The 23,235-nt window shown below is 42.3% G+C and overlaps 1 pseudogene; it reads right to left on the reverse strand.

Annotated features, from left to right (window-relative positions):
* Positions 1-21,762: 21,762 nt before the first annotated feature.
* Positions 21,763-22,929, reverse strand: LOC147692326 (zinc finger BED domain-containing protein 6-like; annotated as a pseudogene).
* Between the last annotated feature and the right edge of the window lie 306 nt (positions 22,930-23,235).

Below are 23,235 nucleotides of genomic sequence, written 5' to 3' on the forward strand. Positions count from 1 at the left end.
TTAACAAAAACTGATTGAAAGGAATGTTACATAAGATAAGCTGATATGTTGAAAAGTCAAGCACACTTGCTGTTTTTATTAGCCACATTGTGTGATGAACTTTTGACATGTGTGCTCAGTTAAGTGTTCCATTAACTGTTTCTATGGTAACAGGCAGAAGGCAGATTGGGGGTAGGTTTCAGATTTATGTCAATTGGAAAGGGTTGAAATGTGTAACCAATAGAAATGTGTGTTTGCTTTTAAATTAATGTGGGAAGCAATGTGATTTGATGTTTAGGTGTATATGTGTTCAAAGTGAGAGGTAAACTCTGTCATTCTTTTGTTCTGGTGAGAGGTGTAGTAAACAGAGATTCTGTATAAGAAAATCTGCTGTGTGACTGACATTCTTCTTATTCTACAAAACAATTGGAAAGGTGAGTTATTAATTTGTGAGGGGATGTATGTGGTGCATTTTGATTTTAATCAGACTAATGTGTTTCTCTTTCTAAAGTGCAGGGAATACTTTTTTTTCTCTAGAATTTTATTGTGAGTGTGTGTGCATTTAGAAACCATTCTGAGATAAGAATGTATATGTGTTATGTGTTTGCAGACAGATAACTATGCTGTTCTCATGTTTTGGTAGAATTAGAAACCAGATATTTTTTATGTATTTGCAAAATGACTCAAGTTTCTACATTAAAATGCAGTACTCCTTTTAGACTATAACATGTGTTTTGGTAAAATGCAACATATAGTGTTGTTTGGCTAGAATAAAACAGTGAGTCTTGTGTGCATTTAGGAATCATTCTGATAGAAGCACTCTATACTAATGTGTAGTAGAAAATGTTGTGCAATGTGTAGAGTCACCTAAAGTCTTGTAGACTAGTAAATGTATTTTGGTAAAATACAAGGGATAGAGTTGCTTGTGTTGAATCACACAGTGAGTCTGTGTGCATTTAGGAATCACTCTGAGAGAAGCATTTTGGTACTTCATGTACTTCCTGACATGTAATTGATTAGAAACGTATTGTGTTCTCACATTTTACTAGAATTAGAAAATAGTCATTGGTTATGTTTCCAAAATGAGTTTAGCTTTAATAGTAAAATGCAGTTCTGAAATATATGGATTAGATGCTTGAGTGTTTGCAGACAAATAAGTACATGTACTCTTGCAGTGACACTACCCCCATTACAATTCCCTACACTACAAAAACACCACTGCACTACTGTAAACCCTTAATCTACCTCCAGCAACACCACCTACACTACCAATTCACCTCTTTACTACCCTAAACCGTAAAACACTGCCCCGGCACGACCCCCTAAACTACTCAAACACCATTGCACTAACCTAAACCCTAAATCTACACCCAGTACGACCACCTACACTACCCAATCACCATTTATAAGAAACATTGTTATTTGTCTAGAATCACACTGTGAGCCAGTGTCCATTTGGGAAAATTGAGAGACAATGATTTGGTTGGTTTATGTGTTTGCATACATATAAATGCATGTACTCTTGCAGTGATACTATCCCCAGCAGGATTTCCTACACTACACAAAGACTAGTGAACTACCCTAAACCCTCAATCTAACTCCAGCATGATAACCTACACTACTCATTCACCACTGCAGTACCCTAAACCCTAAAACACTACTCCAGCATGACTGTCTACACTACTCAAACACCATTGCAGTACCCTAAACCTTAAATCTACCCCAGCACCACCCCTACACTACACAAACACCACTGCACTACCTTAAAGCCTATAACACTATCCCCAGCATGACCCCGTACACTACATAAACAGCACTGTACTACCCTAGAACACTACCCCAGCACGACTCCCTACACTACACAAACACCATTGCACTACCCTAATCCTTAAATCTACCACAGCACGACCCCTTACACTATCGAAACACCACTGTACTAACCCACTACTCCATATATAAGAAATATTGGTATTTGTCTAGCATCACACTGTGAGTCAGTGTCCATTTAGGAAAATTGAGAGAGAATGATTGGGTTGGTTGATGTGTTTGAAAAGATATAAATACATGTACTCTTGCAGTGACACTACTCCCAGCACCATCCCCTACACTACTTAAATACCACTGTACTACCCTAAACCCTGAAACACTATCTCATCATGACCCCCTACACTACTCAAACAGCATTGCACTACCCTAAACTCTAAATTAACCCCTCCAGCATGACCCCCTACTCTACACATTCACCACTGCACTACCCTAAACTCTAAAACACTATATCACCACAACCCAATACACTACCCAAACACCATTGCAGTACTCTAAACTTTAAATATACTCTATCACGACCTCCTACACTACACAAACTTCACTACACTATCCTAAACTGTAAATCTACTACCAGCACAAGCTCCTACACTACCCCTTCACCACTGCACTACCCCAAACCCTAAAACACTTCCCCAGGACAACCTATACACTACCCAAACACTATGGCACTAATCTAAACCTTACATCTACCCCAGCATGACACCCTACACTACTCAAACACTACTGTACAACCCTAAAACATTATCACAGCACAACTCCCTACATTACACAATCACCACTGCACTACCCTAAGCTCTAAAACACTACCCTAGCGCGACCCCCTACACTACCCATCTACCACTGCACTACCCTAAACCCTAAAACACTACCCCAGCATGAACTCCTACACTACTGAAACACCATTGCCCTACCCTAAACCCTAAAACACTATCTCTAGTATCACCCTGTACACTACATAAACACCACTGCACTACCCTAGAACACTACCACTGCACAACTCCATACACTTACCATACACCATTTCACTACCCTAAACCTTAAAGCTACTACAGCATGGCCTCCTACACTACCCAAACACCACTGTACTACCTTAAAACACTTTCTCAGCATGACCTCCTACACTACCCAAACACCATTGCACTACACTAAACCCTAAACCTTCCCCAGCACGGCCCCTTACACTACCCAAACACCACTGTACTACCCTACTGCTTCATGTATAAGAAATATTGTTATTTGTCTAGAATCAAACTGTGAGTCAGTGTCCATTTGGAAAAATTGAGAGAGAATGATTTAGTTGGTTGATGTGTTTGCAGACATATAAGTACATGTACTGTTGCAGTGAGCCAGGCTTTATGGCAGACAGTGCTTGAAACTCCTATGCACTATGCAAGTAGTAGTGTAATCACCTTCACCCTTTTGTTTCAGGTCCACATTTCCCCAGTCAGTATATATACACTACATTTATTAGAAATACTGTTATTTGTCTCGAACTACAAAGTGACTCAGTGTCCTTTTGGGAAAATTGGGAGAGAATGATTTGGTTGGTTGATGTGTTTGCAGACATATAAGTACATGTACTGTTGCAGTGAGCCAGGCTTTAGGGCAGACAGTGCTTGAAACTCCTATGCACTATGCAAGTAGTAGTGTGATCACCTTCACCCTTTTGTTTCAGGTCCACATTTCCCCAGTCAGTATATATACACTACATTTATTAGAAATACTGTTATTTGTCTCGAACTACAAAGTGACTCAGTGTCCTTTTGGGAAAATTGGGAGAGAATGATTTGGTTGGTTGATGTGTTTGCAGACATATAAGTACATGTACTCTTGCAGTGACACTGCCTCTAGCACAACCCCCTTCACTACCCAAACACTACTGCACTATCATAAAACACTATGACAGAACAACCTCCTACACTACACAAACAACACTGCACTACTCTAAACTCTAAAATACTACCACAGCACAACCCCTTACACTACCCAAACACCACTGTACCATCCTAACAGAGTAATTCAGCACAATCCACTACACTACAAAAACACCACTGCACTACCCTAAACTCTAAAACACTATACCAGCACGACCCAACACACTACGAAAACACAACTGTACTACCCTACTACTCCATTTATAAGAAATATTGTTATTTGTCTAGAATCACACTATGAGTCAGTATCCATTTGGGAAAATTGAGAGAAAATGATTTGGTTGGTTGATGTGTTTGTAGACATATAAGTACATGTACTGTTGCAGTGAGCCAGGCTTTAGGGCATGCAGTGATTGAAACTCCTATGCACTATGCAAGTAGTAGTCTAAGCATCTTCACACTTGTCTTTCAGGCCTACATTGCCCCAGTCAGTATCTATACACTCAATGTATAAGAAATACTGTTATTTGTCTAGAATCACACTATGAGTCAGTGTCCATTTGGGAAAATTGAGAGAGATTGATTTGGTTGTTTGATGTGTTTTCAGACATATAAGTACATCTACTGTTGTAGTGAGCCAGGTTTTAGAGCAGGCAGTTCTTGAAAGTGTTATGCACTATGCAAGTAGTAGTGTAATCACCATTACACTTTTGCTTCAGGCCTACATTTCCCCAGTCAGTATCTAAATATTCTATTTATAAGAAATACTGTTATTTGTGTAGGACCACACTGAGAGTCAGTGTCTATTTAGGAAAATTGAGAGACAATGATTTGGTTGGTTGATCCGTTTGCAGATATATAAGTACATGTACTGTTGCAGTGATCCAGGCTTTAGGGTATGCAGTGCTTGAAAATCCTATGCACTATGCAAGTAGTAGTCTAATGATCTTCACACTTGTGTTTCATGCATACATTTTACCAGTCAGTATCTATACACTCCATTGATAAGAAATTCTGTTATTTGTCTAAAATCACACTGTGAGTCAGTGTCCATTTGGGAAAATTGAAAGAGAATGGTTTGGTTAGTTGATGTGGTTGTAGACATATAGGCACATGTAATGTTGCAGTGAGTCAGGCTTTAGGGCATGCAGTGCTTAAAACTCTTATGTAGTATTCAAGTAGTAGTGTAATCACTTTCACACTTGTGTTTCAGGCCTACATTTCCCCAGTCAGTATCTGTATACTCTTCATTTATAAGAAATACTATTATTTGTGTGGAATCATACTGTGAGTCAGTGTACATTTGGGAAAATTGGGAGAGAATGATTTGCTAGGTTGATGTGTTTGCAGACATATCTATACATGTACTCTTGCAGTGACACTACCCCAGCAAGATTCCCTACACTTCACAAACACCACTACACTACCCTAAACCCTTAATCTACCTCCAGCACGACCACATACACTACCCATCCACCACTGTACTACCCTAAAACACTACCCCAACACGACCCCATATGCTACTCAAACACCATTGCACTACACTAAACCCTAAAACACAATCCCTAGCATGACCCCGTATAGTACATAAACACCACTGCACTATCCTAAAACACTACCCCAGCACGACTCCATACACTACCCAAACACCATTGCACCACCCTAAACCTTAAATCTACCAAAGCACGACCTCTTACACTACCCAAACACCATTGTACTACCTTAGAACACTATCCCAGCACAACCTCCTACACGCCCCAAACACCATTGCACTACACTAAACCTTAAACCTACCCCAGCACAACCCCATACACTACCCAAACATCACTGTACTACCCTACTGCTCCATTTATAAGAAATATTGTTATTTGTCTAGAATCACACCGTGAGTCAGTGGCCATTTGGGAAAATAGAGAGAAAAACATTTAGTTGGTTGATCTGTTTGCAGACATAGAATTACATGTACTGTTGCAGTGAGCCACGCTTTAGGGCAGGCAGTGCTTGAAACTCCTATGCACAATGCAAGTAGTAGTGTAATCACCTTTACACTTGTGTTTCAGGCCTACATTTCCCCAGTCAGTATCTATACACTACATTTACAAGAAATATTGTTATTTGGCTAGAATCACACTGTGAGTCAGTGTCCACAGGGAAAATTGAGAGAGAATAATTTGGTTGGTGGATGCGTTTGCAGACATGTAAGTACATGTACTCTTGCAGTAACACTACCTCTAGCACGACCCCCTACACTACCCAAACACTACTGCACTACCATAAAACACTATGACAGCACGACCCTTACACTACACAAAAACCACTGCACTACCCTAAACCCTAAAACACTACCACAGAACGACCCCCTACACTACCGAAATACCATTGCATTTCCCTAAACCTTAAACTTACCCCAGCATGACCCCTTACACTACCGAAACACCACTGTACTACCCGAAAAGAGTAATTCAGTACGATCCCCTACACTACATAAATACCACTGCACAACCTGAAACCTACCTCGAGCACCACTCCCTACACTACCCATTCACCACTGCACTAACCTAAATGCTAAAACCCTATCCCAGCAGAACCCCCTACACTACCCAAGCACCATTGCAGACCTCTAAACCTTAAATCTACTCTAGCATGACCTCCTACACTACACAAACACCACTGCAGTACCCTAAACTCTAAATCTACCCCCAGCACGACCCCCTACACTACCCACTCACCACTGCACTAATCTAAACTCTAAAACACTATACCTGCATGACCCACTACACTACCCAAATACCATTGCACTACCTTAAACCTTAAATCTACCCGAGCATGACCCCCTACACTACCCAAACACTACTGCACTACCCTAAAACACTACCACAGCACGACCCTCTACACTACACACAAACACCAGTGCACTTCCCTAAACCTTAAATCTACCTCAGCACAACCTCCTACACTACCCAAACACGACTGCACTATTCAAGAACACTACCCCAGCAAGACCCCTACACTACAAAAAGACCACCGTACTACCCTAAACACCAAAACCGTACCCTGCACGACCCCCTACACTACTCAAACACCATTGCACTACCCTAAACCTTAAATCTACCCCAGCACAACCTCCTAAACTACCCAAACACGACTGTACTATCCTAGAACACTACCCCATCAGGACCACCTACAATACACAAAGACCACTGTACTACCCTAAGCCCTAAATCTACCCCCAGTATGACCACCTACACTACCCAATCACCAGTGCAGTACCCTAAACTCTAAAACACTACCCCAGCACAACCCCCTACACTACTAAAACACCATTACACTACCATAAACCTTAAATCTACCCCAGCACGACCGCCTACACTACCCAAATACCATTGCACTTCTCTAAACCTTAAACTTACCCCAGCATGACCCCTTACACTACCGAAACACCACTGTACTACCTTAAAAGAGTAATTCAGTACGATCCGCTACACTACATAAATACCACTGTACAACCCTAAACCCTAAATCTATCTTGAGCACCACTCCCTACACTACCCATTCACCACTGCACTAACCTAAACGCTAAAACTCTACCCCAGCAGAACCCCCTACACTACCCAAGCACCATTGCAGAACTCTAAACCTTAAATCTACTCTAGCATGACCTCCTACACTACACAAACACCACTGCAGTACCTTAAACTCTAAATCTACCCCAGCACGACCCCCTACACTACCCACTCACCACTGCACTAATCTAAACTCTAAAACACTATACCAGCATGACCCACTACACTACCCAAACACCATTGCACTACCTTAAACCTTAAACCTACCCCAGCATGACCCCCTACACTACCCAAACACTACTGCACTACCCTAAAACACTACCACAGCACAACCCTCTACACCTGGGCGTAGTGGGGCTTCGCGGAGCTACGTGAAGTGGGCGAGAAACTACGCCCACCTCCGCACTCCGCGTAGCCCCACTACGCAAACACCACTGGCCGCCACCCGCCTCCCTCCCGCCCTCCCTAAATACTTTCAATGAAAAGAGTAAAATAATTAAAACGCACTTACCTTGCCCGCCGCTGCCCGCCGCGTCCCCGGGGCTCGCTATCTTCATTCTTCCGTCTTGTTTACTAATGCGCATGCGCGGGCGGCCGCGCATGCGCATTTTCTCGTGAGAAATGCGCATGCGCGGCCGCCCGTGCATGCGCATTAGTAAACAAGACTGAAGAATGCAGATAGCGAGCCCCGGGGACGCGGCGGGCAGCTGCGGGTAAGGTAAGTGCGTTTTAATTATTTTACTCTTTTTATTGAAAGTATTTAGGGAGCACGTTATCTCAGCGATGAAATCCTGTGATGCCCGGCGATAAAAAAATTGCAGCTAACCCTACTTAGCGATAAATGTCGCTATTTGTTGATAATATGCCCCTCTTTTTTTTAGTATTAAAGAGAATTTGATCACTAGATAAACCAATCCATTTAATAAATGCCAAAAGTAAGAGGAAAAGAGTAATTAACAGAAGTAATTTTTGTGATATTTTTTTAGGAGAAAGGAAACACATTTTAAGTTCTGAGCCTTTTTTAATGAAGAGAGTTATTTAAAGAGCAATGATTTGTTAATGCAGTTGACACCAGTGGTCGAGCTTGTGAGGTTAAAAATGGTTGTCCAATTGAGAAAGAGCAAATGGTTCCTAGAAATGCAAAAGAAGTGATAGCTGATGAAGTTCTAGGCAGACGCCTTAAAGCCCCAGTGTACACTAGGGATTGTAGTAGTATTTGTAGTGTACGACAAGACTCTATTGATAAATTACGCAATTTCTTACAAGTATATTGTAAAAAAAGTGTTAAACAAAAGATGAAGGTGTTGCAAGGACTAGACCATTGCAGAGTGAGAAAACATACTGGTTTGCATGGTCATTCTCTGGCTTGTCTTTCTAGGAAAGTATGTCAAAGTGTTTTTCACCATTTCAGGATTTTGGCAGTATATCATACTCAAATGCAGAAGTTAGTGAGAAGATTGTATTATGCAAAAAGTCCAGCACTAAAGTTAAATGAGTTGAACAGTGCTCTTTTGCATGGGTGTGTATCAAATGTGAAAAAGGTTTGTGATGATATTGAGTTTTGTTACTTTAGTCCTGAAGAAGAGAGTGAAGAAACTCCGACATTAATAGAAGAAAATGTTGTTGAGAATGTTGAACATAGTTGTACAAAAAATTTTGAAAATGAAATTAAAAAGTTTAAGGTGATTTCAGGTGAAAAGCCAATTTTTTCTTGTATTTGTTGTCGCCGAACTCACTACAAAAATCTGACTAGGAGTGTTGATCTGTATTAAAAAAGTGAAAAAGAAAATAACGATAAATGGAAAGAATTTGCAACTTATTTGTTGGTAGAGAATTGTTTTGATTTGGGTTCTGATCAGCGTATTTGTAAATATTGTTATAACAAATTAGATGAGAATAAAATGCACGCTAGAGCTGTTCATAATAATCTAGAGTTGGTTGCTATTCCTCCAAAACTGATAGATTTAAACACCTATGAGTCTTTTCTCATTCAATGTGTGCACCCGTTTCAGGCTATTGTTTGTATGGAGCCTAAAACAGGTAAATTGCCTCCTTCAGATTTACAAAGAGGATTAAAAGGAAGAGTTGTGTAGTTACCGTTAGATGTAAAGAAAAATATTGAAACTATTGGTGTAGAGAGTGTAAAAAGTGAACCACTAGTTATTCCTACTAATGGTGTGCAGACTAAGAATAAGAAAATCTGGCAGGAGTTAGTGGATGTTAGGAAAGTACAAAAGGCAACATTGTATTTGATAAACACAATACATACTATAAGAATGTTTATATAGGAGAAGAAGAAATAGTTTTAGCAGAACATTCTGAAACGTCATGTGAACAAATTGAAAAAGTGTTTATGTTAAAATATGAAGAAATCTATGAACATTACAGTGTGCATCCACTTCATTCAAAATAAGTGATGGGGAACACTATAGGTTTTTTCCAAATGAAAAAAGCCAAAGGAACTCCCCTGAGTGTATGGGAAGAGAGCCTGAAAGCTTGTTGTTTTCCACAGTTGTTCGCAACTGGAAAAGGAGGACGATATGATGAACTTCCTGTGCTGATTCCTGCATCTGAATATCGTACAACAAGGTTATATGCGGAAGATCCAAGATTTCGACAATGTATGCCTTATATACTTCATCTTTTCTTTGAAAGTGACTTGTCTGGACTTTCATATGCAGTGAATCATATTCTAAAAACTGGAATACATCTGCAAAATGTATCTGCAAAATATTTTATGGATAAAGTGCACCAGAGAGATGATCATCTAGAATCTCAGCTCATTTATTTGATGGCGTGTCAGCATTGTAATTATGAATGAAGGGTAGCGTCGTCATGGAGAACTGAAATGTATGCTACGGAACTTAGGACCTCCAACATGGTTCCTTACCCTAAGCTGTGCTGAGTATGCTTGGGATGACTCACTAGAATTTCTTCAAGAGGCAAATTCTAATATAAAAAATATTGAATACAAGACACCTGGAGAATTGTGCTCTTTGGATCCTGGTAATGTATGCAGGTATTTCAATCATAGATTTGAGGCTATGATGTCTTTTATCTGCAATAAAAAAAATCCTCCTCTTTGAGAAGTTGTGGATTTCTTTTGGAGAAAGGAGTATCAAGCAGGAGGTGCTCCTCATATACATATGCTTTTATGGAATAAGGACGTTCCCAAATTTGGAAAAGATGCAGATGATACTGTTTTGAGTTTTATTGAACAGTATGCAACATGTGATATACCCAAAAGCACAGAAGAAAACAACTTAAGAGCACAAGTGTTATGATTCCAAAGTCACTAATGAGGAAAATACTGTCGACAAAAGTACAAATCTAAGGACAAGTTCTACACCAAATGTCATTTTGGATTTCAACGTCCTGTAATATCCAAAGGAAGAGTGAACAGTTTTATGTTATCTTTGCGACATACTATCACAATAAAGTCTCCAAAAAATACTGACAACTTAAGAAAAAATGAAGAGTCAAAATGCATAAATGACTACAACCCAGTTATTTTTTCCATGTGGAATGCTAGCATGGATATTCAATATGTTGCGGTCAATTCCATTGGTGTTGCTCGATATGTAACGTCCTATATTACAAAATCAGAAAAGACGGAATTGAAAGAAATGTGGGAAGAGATTTTTCACGACAAGACTCTAAGTAAGAAATTATACAGTTTCAGTTTGAAGATGTGATCGCATCGAAAAATTGTAGCATATGAATGCTCATATCGGTTATCATCTGCAAGTCTATACTCCAAATCTACAAGAATCATTTATGTGAGTCTAGGTCTTGCAGCAATGAGAAATTGAGTACTGAAATCTGTACAAGAAATTGAATATTTAGCAGCAAAAGATCCAGAAAGTACAGATATTTTGAAAATGAATGTTTTGGGCGCATATTATTAGGCCTGTGCATAGTGCACGTAGTCTCGCTATGCAAAGCTAAACGAAGATGTTCTTGCACAACATGAGTTTCGCAAACATGCGTAGTTGCTTGTCAAGCCCGTTCGCAATGCGTTTTTCTTCTTAGGGAGCGTGTTGTGTGTGTTCGGGGTGCTGTTTGCGTGCTCGGGGGATCGTAGCTCGCTAACTTACCCATGCGGTCGCCTATGGGCGCGGCAATCTTGTTTTTTCAACTGTCCCGCCCGCTCACGATGCCTTATTTCCTGTTCGGGGTCGCGTATAATGTGTTCACGATGCGCATGTTATGTTCGGGAACGCTGTCAACTTGTTTGTGATGACTAGTGTGTGTTCGCGAGGAATATCGCGCTTACTTACCCACTCGATCGCGATGGGCGCGGCCATCTTGTTTTTCACTCTATGCTATGGTTCTGGGCCTAGTTTTCTATCCACCAATAATCTTTGCAATCCTTAGTTTTTTTTTACTGTTTTTCTCACTTTTTTATTTATCACCTCTGTCTCTCTGTCCCTAAGTTTATATTTTGAGATTTCTTTCTACTTTCACTGTGTTTTTGTTACTTTTCTACTGTTTTATTTTACTTCTTTCTTTAAGTTCCTACTTCTTCCCCCTAACTTTATTTTTCCCTTCTTTTTTTTTCTGCCCCCACCCCAGAACCATGGCCAAGGGCAGCAGTACCGGCTTAAGGGCAAGGCGCCTGTGCCCAAGAGCCGGCTGCCTTGCGGCAGAATGTGCCCTGCAGGCCCGACAGCTTTTTAAAGAGACGGAGGAGGCCGCCCTGGTTTTTTTCATCCAGCACCACCTCCCCTTAACCTTGGCAGCAGGCGGCAGGCCAGGCTCCGGGTAGCTTACCTAGGAGCGTCACCGCCGGTGGGTGAAGTTGCGCTGGGCAGTGTTTCGGCTGCTCAGGGAGCCGGCCCACGCACAACCAGCTGGCCCACCGGTGGTCAGACATCCTGAACCGGGAGCAGGACCTTTTGGGCCTGTTAGGTGTTGAGGTCGTGGGGCTTGGTGAGTAGTTAATATATATAGTAGTATATGTATTGCGTATAATTCTTTGACAAATAACACAATTACTGGTGTGCTTAGTTACATTGCAGGTCAATTCAGTTTCAAAATCTTCTGTGATTGTAGGACACAGGTACTGCTCAGCCCTACTCTTACTTGTTTGTAACTTTGCGCTAGCTTGGGCTGATTAATGATGTAAGAGTTAACTTTAGAGAACTGAAAACTGAAGTTAGTTAATGCTATTGCTAGAGAGTCTAGTCCTTCCATTGTCCTTCTGTGAAATAGTGGTGGATGGATAATAGGTTTACTTAGTATTAGTTCATATTTTTTACGGTCTGCATGACGCCTCCTCTGTCACTGAATGCTGCTTACCCCAATCCTCAATAGAACCTTTTGTAGTTTGTTTAGTGAGTGGTAGGCTTAGCATTGTTGTCAGTCAGTAGCAGAACAACATACGACGCAACCAACCAACAATTTGGTGTATGCACAAATGTATGCATGAGTCCTCCATCTAATCTATGCATTTTTGAAAGCAAAAATAAAATGGAAATACAGACTTACTGAACAATTGGGCCATCTGGAATAGGTGGTGTAGGTCAGGTGGTACTTAGGCTTCGTTAGTATTCTGGCATCAGAATGATTATGGAACATTTGATTAGTGTTCATATAAGTAGTCGGTCCGTGATTACTGCAAGCCAGTAGGCGTTTTGATTAGATAGGTCAATTTTATTGCAATTGTTGTTTCCTAAAACGTTTGAGCAGTTTGTTTAATGATTTATTTGTTTCACAGCACTCAATGTTTCTGTCTTTCTTTAATATTTCTTACATGATCAGCACCCAGGGGCTAGAAGACGGGGTCCGAGTTGGCGGGACAACCACCAGAGGACCGCTCCTCTACCGAGGGTCCTACTGCTGGCCCCAGTAAGTCCTCCAGTGCTTATATTAACAATGATATTTTCCTAACTTTTAACACACCTTCTTCTTACCGAACTATTAATTACACTTCCTAATTCAATTTTTAAGAAAAGCTTCTTTGATCTTGATTATCTGTTTTCCAAATGTTGGTTATCCCTGCCTTTAAGTTCCTTCCAACTGCCTCTACTATGACTCTCTCTACTACTACTATTAGACTGTCTGTAGCTAAGCTTGCCCTGTTGACCAATCTTTAGTTAAGGTTTTCTTTTGAATAAAGCGCTGATAGACCAATAGCTGTAGCCACTGGGTCCAATCCTGTCCTTTGGGTTGTCCTCTTTAATCTCAAGGCTTTAACAATTCCCACCAACAAAATGCGCAACCAGATGTTTGTCTAGTATTTTTTGTTAGGATAGTAGTACATACTACTGCTGTTGTGGGGATTCTGCGCAGCCACATACAGAACTATGCACAAGAAAATAGGATGTTGGTGATGGGAGGTTGGACCTTACGCACACCTCAGTCAGAACTCAGAACCCACAATTCCCTGACCGACTAGCTATAGTGTCTCATTAGGTCCTGAACCCCCACACGAAAATACCCAATGATTATTACACAACCCAGAACATAACAACACCTTTTTGCTCACTCACTCGTGTAAGTCCACAACACCACACCAAATACCACAGAGTCTATGTGTAAGTTCAAAAGGTTTAATTATTTCAAAATATCAAACTTTGTAAGTTGTTCCATGAAATTACAGCCAGCGCCCACATGCAAAATAAATAAGATTAAAACAGTAAACATTTGTTACAACTAGTGCATGATAGAAAAGATCTGGGTGAATTCTGGGAGACCCCTCACCGTGGAACGTAGAAATACTGGTTACATGCATCTTTCGTAAGCTCTGCAAATCTCTGGTGCGTAGAAGGGAATCTTCTGCCTATTATGAGAAAAATGGTGCACATTAGACAGTATAATGCAATTATGCAAGCATTTTGCAGTCATGCTAAAAAGTGTAACATTTTGGCTAAGCAATAGGGACTAACCAAACTCCATAAAAAAGTGGCTTGTTTTTCAACATCTTCACTTGTATGCAACACTCATGTGGCCTCAAAGGCGTCTTACTGAGCAACAAGCTGTGAGGTAACATGTGCAAAAGAGTAGACATGAATCTAAAATGGTTACATGGCTCAGGCTAACTTTCCAAAGAGTAGAGTAGGAGTAGAGATGACCCTAGGGACCATATAATACTACTAATGTCTGCCTACTGACTCTACTGTAGTATGCAATTTGGACTAGTGATGATTTATGTTGTACTTTAACTGTTTTTTCAATCTTCCTTCCTAGTGAAAACAAGTAAAATATGGGGAGGTGCACAGGCATCTAAAAAGGTGTCATTTTTTTATAGGTGCACTACCAGTACCAACCACTAGTGCTGGCAGGGCCAGCGGCGATGGCAAAGGGGGCAGGAGATGCGGCACCTGCAGCAGCTCCAGGGGGGAGCCAGCAGCAGCAGTGGGTGGTGGTAAGTTATATTCATTACTTATTGGCATTACTAGCTGGAAGGGAATACTTCACTCTCTGTACTGTGAGACGTATTAAGTAAGTATGATCTTGAAGTTGTACTGAACAATATACAACAGTTGAAGAAGACACCCTTTACTTAGCATTACCAATGCATTAGCAATAGCATTACCAGCGTGAGTTGAGTAACCAATGGCCACTTCTGTCTGACTCCAACTCAGCTGTGAAAGTTATGGAGAAGAGTAAAAGTCAGATAAGATGACCTTGATGGATGTGTTGAACAAAAAGGGAAAGAAGGGTAGAAGGAGGAAGGACGGGCAAGATCTAATACGACTAGCAGAGAAGGATACTTTGGAAGCAGCATGCAGGTGGCTGATAGGAATCAGATGCATGGGTTGTGGAAGGATGGGTGGAAGGTGAAAGAAGATGCCTGCCTGGGTGGGCGACACAGTATGGGTGGATAGTGGATAGCAAGAATCATCAGCTGTGTTTGTGTCAAACCCAAAGCCAAGGCAAGGAAGGAAATAGTGGAGGCAAGGGTGGTTGTTGGTGAAAGTGAAACCATCTAAGGTTTGTTAAGCGATATATAACAAAAGAATGATAGGCATTTACTTTTAATGGATGGATGCCTGGATGTATTCATCATAGACCGTATAGGTGGTGACTGTCATGGAATGCAGACTAAAGTCTTACTTTTTAGAGAATGTAAAAGAAACTGCACCAGAGTAGCAAAGCAGAGGGTAATATATTCATATAAAAGTAGGGTTTTATTTCAGAATACAGTTAATCACTCAGTAGTTTGCAAGCACATCATATATATATATTATCAAGTGCTTTCCTCTGACTCCAAGGACTACTTCCTACCTATAATAATTTTTTTTCAATTGTGTCAGCTCAGTCAGCCTGCAAAGGGTGGCCTATCTGTTGGTTACAAAATCGATGAACAAAGTACCTTATGCATTGGTGGTCGGTGGTGTGAGTGCTGGTGGGCGGTGATAGGGGAGTGGGGTGGTAAACTATGGATTCTTAATGCAGTGCGCACAACAAATGTGTTTTATTTATTTATATGTTTACTTACCAGTAACTGTCCGCAATTCATAATTTTCTCCCCCCCACCCTGCCCATCCCCACATCACCGCCCGCCAACACTCCCACCTCTGACCGCTACTGGAATAATCTGTCGTTGTTCCATATAAGCAAAGGTCATTGGATCAGAAATATATTATATTATTATTAATCTGCCTTTTTGTAATAGCCAGGGCACAGTGAAAGGGAAATCGAGCAATTGCCCTTCATGTAACAGAGAGAGTATGGCCAGTGCCACACGTAATCGAATAATACGAGCTTCCTCACCTGCAGAGTAGTAAGTAAAAGTAACAGGAGTCTGCGTATTGACTCTTATGTTGGCCTTGGACAAAAGCTTAGCTGACTGAGCTGGCATGCCGGCTACAACAAGGTTATGCAATTTATCTAAACTAGATATAAGAAAAAAACTGGTGTTCTGTGTACTGGAGTCCATCCATAGTATTAGGGCAAGTATAATGCTGGAAAAAAACTCCAACAAATGTTAGAGACTGAGGAAGTGGGGGGATAGATACTTACCACAAATGTTATGTACTGCGCTTGCTAGTGCTACTGTGCCACTATGTGTTGAAATAATTTTGTGTTACTGTTTTGCTAAGAGTTTTGGTTACAATTCTATTTCTTTCTTTATAGATCCTTCTTCCCAAAAACCAACACAGAAGGAGTTGGCAGCCAGGGCCCGGTGCCGGAAACTGGAGGCCATCTGAGAGGAATATCGCCGGCTGGTGGCTCAGTCAGAGGAGGAAGAGCCGGCGGCAGCAGCTGCAGCCTCTTCCAATGCCCCAGGCCGCGGTCAGGCAGCCACCTACCGCCGTCCTTTTTCAACAACTGCTGCCCCCCCATATGGATGCAAATTTAAGTGCCGGGCATTTCGCCCGAAAATTCTCCTCAGGGTGGCACAGCTGGAGGACCAATTAGAGGAGTGCATTAAAATCTTGGTGGACAAACACCTGAAAGTCCACCAATTGTAAATGGACCATGTTAATTTGCCCCTTTTTTAGTACTTTTGTTGGTTGGTGGGAATTGGGTATTTGGAGTTTCTTATTTTCTGGACATTGGTTGGACGTGGACATTGGTTGGGGTTAGGGAGAGGGGTGGGTGAGGTGTGGGATAGTCTATTTTTGTTAGGGAAATACATTTTATTTATTTATACTTACACAACGATGTTAATGCTTTGTGGGGGGTTACTGTTTCACGAATTTATGTACATCACAAGGTTTCCTTGCTGATGCAGGGCAGCAGCCAGTGTTGGATTTAAATAATCTGCCAATTTTGAAACACTCAAACAGATAGATGTGGTACCCCTCACTGAGTTATATTTGTCCTACTAGTACTGTCAGTCGCTTCTCCTAGCCCATTATACCTCCCAGCAAATGTATTTTACCTATGATTGATGAGGATTAAGTTTGGCATAGCAATGGCTACATGGCTTCCCTAAAGAATGGAGAAGGGGCCATGGTTGTGGTGGTAGTAGTAGACACTGGCACTAGCATTTGCAAACAAAAAAAGAGACAGTAACTTGCCTGAGAGAGACTGTGTGAGTAGTAGAACAGTACAGTACAGAAGAAGACTGCCAAACAAACAATATTGCAACTGCTAAAGTAAAAGAAAACATAATGGTGGCCGGGACAGCCTAGTACAAGAAGTTAATCTGTAGTTGTGTTGAAGGAGTGACTTGACACAATTGTAATTCTTAACCTTTACTGCTGTGAATCCATTCAAAGCTGGCAATTAATAATGATGTATTAGGTGGGTCCCTTTGGAAAATAAATTGGCTCGTACATAGACTGAACATGAGTGGGCAAGCAGAAGAAGATCCTCGCCCTGCCTTGAAATTGATTTAGTGTTGCTTTCACCACATCTGCCCCAGCAAGCGTGTGATCAATTGTTGGTGTACATGTAATGTAGTCACATCACATCTCAATATAAAAACCAGGGGAAAAGGGTAAGGGTTTGATGAATGGATGGGAAGGGGGTTTTGGGAAAGGTTTGACAAAGAAAAACAGTACGCATGGACACAACAAAAGTAAAACAATCTTTGAAGATGATGATGATCCACTATCCAATAAATCTATAAAGGAAAAAAAATGAAATGCATGCATGATGAAGATAACTTGATGGTTAATGAGTAGTACTTTACTACTACTACACAATTAGATAGTACAGGGAAGTAGTATTATACAAAATTTGCCTTGCCTGTATGCCCTCAGAGAAACCCTAATTACCTGTTGTCAGTCAATATACTTTTATTTAATTTCATTAAAAAAACATAAAAGGGTGGGAAAACCACCATGAGTAAAACATACAGAGATATACGTAATTATTATTTTGTAAAAGATATAAAAGGCGGTATTTTTTTCTTTCTCTCTTTTTTTTTGTTGTAAAAGAATTAACATGTTAGCAAAGCTGTCTAGTGATTTTGGAGCCAAATGATCTAATGCTGTGTGAGTTGGTTAACTGGGTCTGCATTGGCCAGTTCTCTTGCCACGTTTTTTAGAAAGTTTATGGTTCTGCAGGACAGTGGGATGGGTGAGGCCATGAGACAGTGAATCACTGCTGCTCTACAAGTTCTTATTTATTCCTTCCTGAAGACCTCCCGGAGGCCCATTTTGCGCATTTCTGTTAAAGCAGGGCAAATGCATAGTAGATGCAGTAAGCTCCACACAGGTGGCATTTATTTGATTGCCATACGTATTTCCATTTCGGGGTTAGGTTCTTTGATGGGTATGACCCAAGCCTTAATAAAGTGAAAAAGTGTTTTTTCGGATGCGGGAAGTGATCTAGCAAGTAGGGTTGGGGTTGCAACCTCTGGTATGACTGCATCACGGGCCAGGTGTGTTTGTTTTTTGCTGGGGCAGTTTTGTCTAATAATAAAGAATGCCGTTTTAAAGCTTTGTTGACCACTGATTTAAAGCCGGAGTAGGTAGGAGCTGTGAGCCATGCCTCCTCTAACTTCAGTGCTGAGAGCGAGGCCTTCAGAACTTTGACCTGCTGTATCGGGCTGAAAGCTTGCAAAGAAAATTAAAAAATAGTTGTAAGGAGCAATTAGCAAACAAAGTCACACAGTCGTAATATGAATGAAGAGAAAAAACTAAGGGATCAAATTATTTAAAAGACAAATGATGAATATGATACTAAAGTTACTGTATTATCCAGGTCCAATTGTGTAGTTGCATCTTGTCATTCATCTTGGTCCTCCCTTCCGTGGACACTCTGCACAACATTCTTGGGTGCCACTGGCTGACTGATGCGGATTTGTAAGGTAAGTGTGAGTTGTTGCTCCAAGTATAATAGCACTGGGTAAAGGCCGGCCTGTAAGTGCAGATGCAAAAACAGGGTATTGAAAAATAAATGAATTTAAAAAAAGCATCAATTACGGTGTAGTGCAAAAAGACAAGACTCTTGAGTGAGAACACTTTCAGACTGAGGCGGCTTGGATACATTTTCTCTACTCTAGTATTTACGCAGCATTAATCTACAAGAACAATAGGACAGGAGCCAGCACAGAACAGGCCAACGGCACCGGGCCATGACCCAAACTTCATTTACCTTAAATTTTGACAGAGCCAGACAAAAGGCATATACAGCAACCTAGCATTTTCCAAATCAAGTGACTAAATCAATGCGCCACTGTCAGTCATCATACCACTATTCGACTCCACCACTGCACGGACATGTAGCCTAGGTCTGCCATGGTTCTTGTGGAATGGTTGTGTTTACCTTTTATGCCAGTTCATGAAACACAGTTATTCCATTAATCATCTCAGATCCAGCTGACTGACTGCGTGCAAAGATAGTATGGTCATCATCATGGTGTGGTATGTGTAGGTGTTGTCCAACAGACCAATACCAACTCAGTCTGTAGTGAGCGGCTCTGATTAGGTAAGTCCAGACTGCACCTGCAGTAGTAGGAGTACAATTGGTTATTATTAAACAACAAGGAAACATTGACTGTCACTTGAGTCACTTTTATTTTGTTCTCTTGAACTACTATTATAGTTCTACTTCATGCACATTCGCTCAGAGTCAACAAGCATCTGTTAGACCTGACCTCCTCGGCATGGCCCTGCATGCACCCGAGTGGGGCCCCCCACCAGCACAATCCTGTCATTGTCCCCCAATAGCGTTAACCACCCCATGTACAGCCCCCACCTTTCCCCCCCGAGAGCCCCAACCACTGAGAAACCAGAGCTCCCATCACCCCCTGGCCAGCCATGAGAAGAGAGCCTTTGACCAGAAGGATGGGGCAGAGGAGTTTCAATAACGCCTCCCCGCCAGGACGGGCCGATCCCGACTGGGCAGCTGAGAGCCTCTTCCACCTCTAGACTTCAAAGCACAACAACCAAATGGCTAGAGGCCAAGCACCTTAGCCCGGGACCCCGCAGGGCCATCTGGGGGGGGCGTAAACTTGAGAAGGGAGGAGCGAGGGGAGATAAGGTCAGCAAGAGAAGCGGGAAAAGGGAAGTTGGATCGAAGAAGAAAGCCTGCTGACGTGGCCGCGGCCATCGGAGAAAAGGAAAACTGTGCCCACCCACGAGAGATCGAGGAGCCCAGCAGATTGAATCGCGGCTCCCTTGAATGCACTCGTCCCCGTGAGGAGCACGCCTGGCACCCCAGACTCGAGCCCTTCAGACGTGGTCGCGGCTCGAGCTTCGTGCTGTGCGGAACATCGTAAGCATCCTTGACATCACAGATCGCACCATCCCTGGGAGCGCTTGAGGGACGTCGCGCTCCAGGGTGCGAAGCATACACCCTGCTGTACGCCTCTGGATATTGCCGATCGCACCATCACTGGGAGCGCTTGAGGGGCGTCGCGCTCCAGGGGGCGAAGCGTACGCCCTGCTGTACGCCTCGGATATTGCCAATCGCACCCTCCCTGGGAGTGCTTGAGGGACGTCGCGCTCCAGGGTGCAAAGCGCACGCCCTACTGTACGCCCCTTTGATATTGCAGATTGCCCCATTGCTGGGAGCGCTTGAGGGACGTCTCCCTCCAGGGTTTGAAGTGCACGCATTACTGTACGCCTCTTTTACATTGCGGATCGTACCATCCCCGGGGAGCGCTTAAGGGACGTCGCACTCCAGGGTAAGAGGAGTGCTCCCTGCTGTATGCCTAGTTGCACCCACCGAATGCCGCGTCCCTGGAGCGCTTGAAAGACGCCGCGCTCCAGGGTACTCACCACATCCTTACTGTGTGCTCTGGAAGAAGGACGTGGTCCTGTACACTACGGAGACCTGGACAATTGTCCTCGGGAGAGATCCACGCACGCGCAGCTCGAGGATTGTGAGCCTTACGCGTGAGATCTCCCCCCCACTGGGAATCCCCCATCCTTACCCTGTAGTTCAAGGATTGAGAGCCGGGAGACAACTGTGAGTACCTCAAAAGGGGAACAGCTTTCCACCCACGAACAACCACCCCCGAAGACAGAAGCTAACCTCTACCCCCACTGTATATGCTACTGATCTGATGCAAAACCTTATATAAAGAATTTGTTACCTATACTTCCCTTGGTGTGGTATCCCTTTGTAGTGGGCTGGTTTCTCAGTGTGCATGACCATAAATTTGTGATCTTCCTCTCACGGAGGCCTGACTCTAGTGCTTGGTAACGTTCCGCGAGGTGGGAGGTCCCAGGGTCGCCAGGAGTACTTACACCTGTCCCCCCAGAGACCCTTCCCCCTCTAACAGCATCCAATGCAATGCATTGCATCATTCATTAATCATTATTTATTCATCATATACCTGTCTTGCTCTTCTCTTTGGCTGTCAGATCAGAGATGCCGAGCCTTCTGAAAGTGATAATTTGTTATGAAGGGACTGTTAGAGGCTACAATATTGTACTATTCACAATCTCCTTCCAATGTCTGGCAAGATGGAAATGTATTTAGGGCGAGTCAGGAAGATGGAGCAGGACTTTGAGGAGTGGAGTGGACAGTTAAATGCACAGAAGTGCAACTCCAATAGGTAAATAAAAATAAGAGACGGTGGTGATGGATTTGTTGTGGTTTGATTTGAACCAAAAATACAGATACACACACAAATAAAGGAAGGAAGAAAGTTACAATTTGAAAGCCTAGTTGTCAGGGAAGAGAAGCTCGTCCTCAAACTCTGGTGGTTCGGACAGAGGTAGGTCATGTAACCCACTACTTATGTCTTCGGAGTCGCTCTCCTCTTCCTGCTGTGATTCACTTATTTTGTATTCCAGTGGTATGAAGTGCTGATTCATTTTGATCATGGTTAACCTCTCCACGCTTTTGGGTGAGAGACTGGTCCTTTTCACAATTACAATGGCACCTGCAGCACTGAAAACACGCTCAGAAGAGACACTTGCGACAGGGCTAGCCAGATACTTTATCGCCAGCCTGCTGAGCACTGGCCATTGGCTTCTTTTCCCATACCAATACACCAATGGGCTTTGCTTCATGAAGACCTCTGTTGTGTCATCCTGATAGACCTAGACCATCCGCTCAATGTTCAGGGGTGCTCCGATTTGCTTGTCCTCTTTTGACTTTGCATCAGCAATGGACTTACCTATTCCTTTCCGTAGAAACCAATCAGTTATCATTTATTTTGCTGTGTCTGATGAATCTGACCCTGTTGGTGCTGTTGTTGATGTTATTGGTAGTGTTGATGACTGCTGGGAAGCAAACGCACTGCTCTCATGCTTGGAAGTAAAACTTGACTCTGGATGCCCTGTAGTACTTGACCTGTCCTGGGGTGGCACTGGCAGGCCTCAAATTGAGAGTCGTTCATTTTCTAAATCAGTGGCTTCCTCAACTATTAAAGTTTTGTACTTGGCAACATCCACTTCTGAAAAAGGATTTACTGCATTACTGTTCAGAAATAATTTGTACCGTGGATCCATAATTGTGGCAGTAATGTAATGTCGATATGACACAATCTTATTTTGAATCCTTGTATTTTCAGATAAGCGGACGGCTAAGGCGTTCGCCAAATAACATGCATCTTCTTTGTCTTCCACACCTTCGTATGTTTCAGACACCTCCTTCAGCTGTTGCTCTAGCATGTACAACAATGGGATAGCTTGATCCATAGTACAGCCCTCCCTGCTGACTGCGTGTGTGAAAACCTCAAAAGGAAGTAGCATCTCTGTCGGGCATTTAACAAGGTCCCATTGCCCCATCTCAACGGTCATGGCTTTTACAGTAGGAACTCCTAATCGTCTTGTCATGACATAAGCATTAAGCGGTATGTACTGCTCAAACAGACGATCAAGCATGGAATAAGTTGAGTTTCAATGTGTTAGCACCTTCTGGACGCGTGCTTTGACTGCCATTTTATGTTGACATTGAATTACCCTTAGCTGCTTCTGGGCTTTAAAAGAATGGTTGAAATCTGTGCATATTCTTCTGCAGGTGGTCAGTAAGTTGCTGACTTTGTTTTCATTTTTCAGAAAGTCTTAAACAACAATGTTAATGCAGTGTGCCAAACACGGGACACTGACATATCCACCATCTTTTATGGCCTTAACTACATTACTGCCATTGTCCGTGGCAACAAAACCAATGTTAAGCCTGCTTGGTCG

This window comes from Lissotriton vulgaris, chromosome 9 (genome assembly GCF_964263255.1).
Source record: "Lissotriton vulgaris chromosome 9, aLisVul1.2, whole genome shotgun sequence".
Classification (NCBI taxonomy): domain Eukaryota; kingdom Metazoa; phylum Chordata; class Amphibia; order Caudata; family Salamandridae; genus Lissotriton; species Lissotriton vulgaris.